Source organism: Octopus bimaculoides, chromosome 2, assembly GCF_001194135.2.
Source record: "Octopus bimaculoides isolate UCB-OBI-ISO-001 chromosome 2, ASM119413v2, whole genome shotgun sequence".
In the NCBI taxonomy this organism is placed as follows: Eukaryota; Metazoa; Mollusca; class Cephalopoda; order Octopoda; family Octopodidae; genus Octopus; species Octopus bimaculoides.
In genome coordinates, this window is record NC_068982.1 from 11,583,460 (window position 1) to 11,590,084 (window position 6,625).

The 6,625-nt window shown below is 30.1% G+C and overlaps 2 long non-coding RNA genes across 4 annotated transcripts in view; one reads left to right on the forward strand and one right to left on the reverse strand.

The window, feature by feature from the left end:
• LOC128250467 (uncharacterized) overlaps positions 1 to 6,100 on the reverse strand; it is a 79,964-nt gene extending 73,864 nt beyond the window's left edge. The window contains exon 1 of one of the 2 annotated variants that reach the window (XR_008266483.1): positions 6,044 to 6,100. This is a non-coding gene — a long non-coding RNA (uncharacterized LOC128250467). The remainder of the gene's footprint in view (positions 1 to 6,043) is intronic. The other variant, XR_008266482.1, reaches the window with a different exon arrangement.
• The window catches only part of LOC128250464 (uncharacterized), a 495,659-nt gene that overhangs the window by 128,176 nt on the left and 360,858 nt on the right, over positions 1 to 6,625 (forward strand). The gene's annotated exons all lie outside the window — the stretch shown is intronic.

Below are 6,625 nucleotides of genomic sequence, written 5' to 3' on the forward strand. Positions count from 1 at the left end.
GAAAATAGGTTATAAAAAATAATAGTAGTACATAATTATTTCGTATAATAAATAGAATAATACAAAAATTAGTTATATATTGCAGTAAAATCTGCTTATGACAACAAATTCACAGTAAAATTTGCTTGAGTTATTGCCTAAGTTATTACCAAGACTTCACACTTTTAGTCTTAACCCCATGCCTATTTTTTACTTAATGAATTTGCCTACCATATATACTATTCTACTTTGCATAACACTTTAGCTATATTGGTGCTTCTGGCTCTCATTTTTTATGATGATAAGCATCTGCAGATGTGGCATGGCTAGGAAGTTTGCCTCCCAATAATGTGGTTTTAGGTTCAGTTTCACTGTGTGGCACATTGTGTAAATGTTTACTATATCCCTAGATAGATCAAAGCCTTGTGAGTAAATGTTGCTGATGGAAACTGAAAGAAAGCCATGATATGTGTATATATATGTGTTTGTGCTTCATCTTGACATCACGTGATAGTTGTAAACGAGTGTCACCATCATACAAGCTGGGTCATTTGTTTCCAATCTTTTATGAAAACATGTTTGATTGCAGGGAAATATTTCTTTGCTTGGAAACAAGTGAGTGTTGGTGATAGGAAAGGCATCTGGCCATTGGAAATTTTAGTAAGTTCCTTTTGGCCTATGCATGCATAGAAAAGTAGATGTTAAAACAATAATGATGATAAATATCCATTTGAATGTGATTAGTGATATTTAACTCTTAGTGTAATTTCTGTTCTGAATGATAAAGCTTAATTTTTATTTTAAAACTTCACATTATTTCTTTATAATTTCTTATGAAGTTTACTTGCTAAACTAGAAATATATTTCGAACTTTTGCTTTTGGCTGCAAGGATAAATCAATACTGATATGTTACCTAAACACCAATATTAAATTGACTCACCACCACTGCACTCCACCTTTGAAAGTTTAATCAGTTTGAATTTCAGAATTACCTCTCTTGTTTTCTTGATAAGAATTACTGTTAACCATAATGATTTTACTCTTCATTATGGGTGTAATTTCATCTAAATTTGAACAAAATTTGTTCACTACATTGTTAACTTTCGACTCATGTATTCTATTGAAATCCTAAATTAATAATGGAGTAGAAGTCAAGAGGACATAAGAAGCATTAAACAAAAAATTTCAGAGTATTGATTTTAAAGTATATTTCATCATATTGAAAATAGTTTGGTGTGTACGTAAAGGTGGTAGTTTATTTAAAATATCTGAAGCATAAGAAGAGAATAAATTTCTAAATTTCTTTCATATGTCTTACTGATGTGTGAAATGGTGAATCTTGTTTATTTTAAAATGAGTTAGAAATGAAGTTTTAAATAGCGTTGTTGATCATTCTTTTGTAGTTATTGCTGCTTGTTGTTTCAATTTTCACTTTGATTAATAACCATTTAAGTAGAAAGTAATATTGTCTCTAAGAATCCAGGAAAAATAGTTAAAAAGTCATCGGCTTTCAACTTGGTTAATGTTTTTGTTTATTGATTTATTTCAATTTTTCAATACAATGCAATTTTTTTTACACCTGTTTAATGTTATTATATAAATTGTGTTGTCATTGTGTACAAGTCGTATATTATCAGCTAATAAGTGACTTAAAATATTCTTTGTCTTATTACTATTATTATTTATGTCACTTTAGTGAAAAATGATGTTTACCTGTAAGTTTTTGCTGTGTATTTTCTTCTATCTTCTGATTTTCATCTTCAACAGTTGGATGTCCTAATTAAATTCTCTAGCATTTCAATAAGTTAAAATATTAGTTTTTCTCCTCTTATAGATAAAAAAAAAAAGAAAAAAAGCATAATGAGCCTTTCTAAAAAAATACATTAAAATAATGAATCTATTAATTGCTATTGAAGTCTCAGGTAATTAGCAGCAGATGTGAACATTTAACTCAAAAGAGGTTTCCAGTAATCATATATGTATCATACACTTCAAAGTAATTTATAATTTCAAATATTGCGTCAATTATTTTGTGTATTTTATTAAGAGAAAAAAAAAATTCCTGATGACAAGGAAGTCAAGAAGACAATAGGCACAATGTTTGATGTGTAATCTCTTTGCGTTCCTTTGCATAGTCAGAAAATATATTTGATTCATTATTAGCCAAAGAGTTAAAGAAAGGAAGTATATATTTTCTTAGAACATATCTTTAAAAAGTTTGCTTTGCAGGTACATGGTTCTGGGTTTGATCCCACAATGTCTGTGACTGAAGCAGCTTCAAATTGACTAATGCCTTATGAGTGGATTTTGGTAGTCAAGAATATTTATATATCTGTTATCTTTTACTTGTTTCAGTCATTACACTGCAGCCATGCTGGGGCACTGTCTCAAAGAATTTTAAGCAAAATGAATCAACTCCACTACTTATTATTTTTTTAAACCTGGTATTTATTCTGTCTGTCTCTTGCCAAACCATTGATTTATGGGGATATAAGCACGCCCACATCAGTTGTCAAGTAGTGGTGGGACACACACACACATACAGACAGACAGGCACACACACACAGAGACAGACAGACACACAGAGACAGAGACACAGAGGCACAGAGACACCGACACACAGAGACAGAGACACAAACACACAGAGACACAAACACACAGAGACACAAACACACAGAGACACAAATACACAGAGACACAGAAACACTGGCACACAGAAATACGGGCACACAGAGACACAGGTACACAGACACACAGGGACTCAGGCACACAGACACACACACACACAGACGCACACACACACAGACACAGACACAGTGATACACACACAGACACAGAGATACACACACAGACACAGAGATACACACACAGACACACATACAGACACACAGACATGCACACAGACACACAGATACAGACACACACACACAGCCACACATACACAGGCACACACACATACACTGGCACACACATACACTGACACAGGCACACGCACACACACATACACCACCGGCACATACACAGACACACACACACACACCACAAGCTTCTTTCAGTTTCCATATACCAAATATATATATATACTCAATATTTGAATGTAAAATACATTACAAAAAATTGTAAAAGTATTTTTGTAACTTTATTCCTGTAAATGATTTCAATTTTTAGTGTACATGGTGTACCTGTAGCTTACTAAGATTATTCAATGTGGATCATATAGATAATATTCTAATAACTTACTTTAAAAAACAATTTTTTTAAATTTAGTAATCATTTGGACATTCTAGCTTTAATACTTTGTAAAATATCAGAATAAACAACAAAAAAAAAACAATTACCATGAATCAAAAGTCTCTGATTCTCTAATATTTTTGGTGGTTGAATAAGAAACAGAATTGTGGCTATTAAAAATAAATTTTTTGTTTTTAGTATTTCACTACAAAATCTTCAAAATAATTTCCTATTTCTAATACCTCCCATTGTACATTAAGATCAAGAATTTTATTAGATTGTAGATTTCCAGTTTTTCAATATTTAGAAAGGAATGCAGTAGACAAACTAAAAAAAAGGCATTTCAGTTTCTTGTATCAGCATTTAAAACCTTAATGTAATTTCACTTATTTTCAGCAAAAGGTCAGTTATTGACCTTGATCTTGCTGAATCTTTTTTGATCTTTGATTTTCCTGATATTGTCTTGACAAAATTATCTGCCTGTGGGTAATTCTTGCTGTCATTGTTTAACTGGTTTGAAAGCTTCCTGACAAGACGTTACATTAAGGCTTGTCAGTACCATCCATCTTAACCCTATCAACTTACTCTGCCTAACTCATGTGGTGCACATGTTTATGTGTGAACTGGGATTGTGTGGCAGATATGTGAGCATTAAACAGTGCATAGTTGAGTTTGGGAAGAGGTTAGTGCTCTGAGGATAAAGCATATTTTTGCTCTGAAGTTAATAAAATGTAGTCTTTGTGGTAGATACAGTTTTGATGTAAAAAATGCATGGTTTGCACAAATGATTAGGCCAAGAATTTGTGTAAATAATGTAAATATTCAATCTGTTTGATTTTCATAAGTGAAACAAAAATTGTATTCATAATTTTTTTCTATCAGAGTTGTTCTTTCTACATTGCTGAAGGAGAAACTGTAATTAATTTTTATTGTAGGATGCTTTAAGCTTTCCCACTCAGAGGATATGTAGAAGTCTATAAAGTGACTTTGGTGGTTGATGCCTGACTATTTAGAGTAAGGAAGGAATATAGAATGCTACTGTTATGAATTTAGAAGTGAAAGAAGAAATGAAACTGTAGATGAGAGAAAAAAAGAATAGAAGGGAATATTTTTAGTTTGTCTTCTTTTTCACAGTCCACTCAGTATCTGTAGTCACTAGCTTTTTGATGTTGACTAAATTAAATAGATTCACACAACTTAACTATCTACTTTGTTGACTTACCCATCACTAGAGTTATGTTGCCCCAACATTATTTCAATGGCAAACTGATATCTGCAAATCTTCAAACTGCTATTGATACTTTCTAAAATTTCATTTGAAACAAAAATCTCACAAAGCCCTTCTCCCTTCCCATCCTTCTCCTATTACAAGAAGGACTTCTTGGTCTTGGTTTCCATTTTCAGAGAAATTGAGAAATATGAGATTGTTTCTGATGAAAACTGAAAATTACATCTACAAGTTAGTCTTTTGGCGACCAATGTGTTAAAAATCTGATTGTTATTTAATATGTAAGATTTGTTTTCAAAGTTTAAACAGTTTTTTTTTTTTACAATGTGATGATAACTGAACTACTGTCATAATTAATCTTTGTGGTTCTCAAGCCTTAGGGAGCTTTTATGAATTGACAGCTCAAATTTGTTGGCATAAAGCTGATGAAAGACAGATATTCTTCAGAAAAGATATTAATTTATTGCAATTGGCAGTCTTAGAGGATCAGCTGGTACCTATTTCTCACAGTTTGGCCAACAAACTAATAATTGAATTAAGCTTATTTTTCAAATAAATTACAAAATTCCTGCAATAGATTTGAGTTCAAAACTTGTAAAACTAATCTCTGTATTCTATAATTACTTGGACATTTTATTTCTATAGTTTTTGAAATTGTATAAAATTAGATTAGAAAAGTCTTTTAGTGACTTTATTTCTAATAAAAATACACAGTTTGTGTGTTTCAATTAAATCTGAAAATAATCAAGAATTTGGATGGATTTTGAAAAATAGAATTTTTTTTGTGATTATTAAGCTGGTGCTTGGAACTCACTTTAGGTTCTTAAATAAAATGGTTAAACTTTTAATTTAAATACAAATGTTTTAAAATTGGCAGTTTAGTTTAACAAAACCAGAGGCAATTTCAGACAGGTTGGTATTAAGGTGAATGGAAATCAAGTCATAAGAAAAAAAGCATGAATAAAAATGAAAATTTCAGTTGAGAAACAATGTCACAAGGTCAAAGAAAAAGGCTCATTTAACATAAATATGATAAATAAGTCAGTTATTAAGCATAACATTTTGTATGCAATTTATATAATAAAATTACATGTATGTGTATACAATTGATATAATGACATATGTTATGTGAACAAAACACTGTATATGTGTGTGTGTGTGCATGCACTTGTAATCCAGGCTCTCACAGAGAAGCATATATTTGTTGTGTACTCCTCCTTCCACAATTTGGTATCAACAAGCTTAAAATGAGTTGGTGTCTCTTTGTGACTAAGACTTTTATTTCAATAGTCTGAACGGTTACTTAAAACTGAAAATGATAAGGAAATCTGCATTGCCAAAATGATAAAGTGCATATTTGATATTAATTTTGAGTAGCTTACATAAGAAATTGAAATCTAGGTCATCTACATGACAAATAAGCAGCTCACATAGCTAAAGATGTCAACATAGAGATAAGTACAGGCATTTTCAAGTCCATACACTATTTATTTTCATTAATTCTACATAGCTTTCACACTGCAGATTAAATATATTATCTTAAAGCAAAATGATCAGATATAGATTTAATTTTTGTAAAAGAAAAAATAAAATTAGTGACTTACTGCAAAAAGTTATTTCATATAACAATGTCTATATAATTTCCATGTACATAATTTATCCTTTTATTTACTATGGGTTGGGGAAGAAGGAAAATATTGGTAATTAATGTGAACAGAAATCTGAAACAGCTGGTATATTTTCTAATGTATTTTTGAATAGAGAAAAACACACTTTTCTTTGTTTAATATCCACTAGGATCTGACCTAAATGAGATATTCAAAATATCAACAATATTATACCTATCATATTACCTAAAGAAAGATAATGAAAAGACATTAAGTGTTTAAACAAGCTAAAATATAGAACAGTTTACAGCATTTAATACTTTTCCAATGTAAAGAGATAAGGATTCTCTTTCTTTTTATACATAGTTAATAATTTTTTGTTGGTTTTATATATACATAAAACGTGTACATGGGTATGCATATTACATTGCCTATTGTATATATATGCATATGCTAATATATATACATGCTTATATATACTATATATTATATATATCTATACATATCAACTATATAGATTATGCATATATATATATATATATATATATATATATATATATATATATATATATATATATA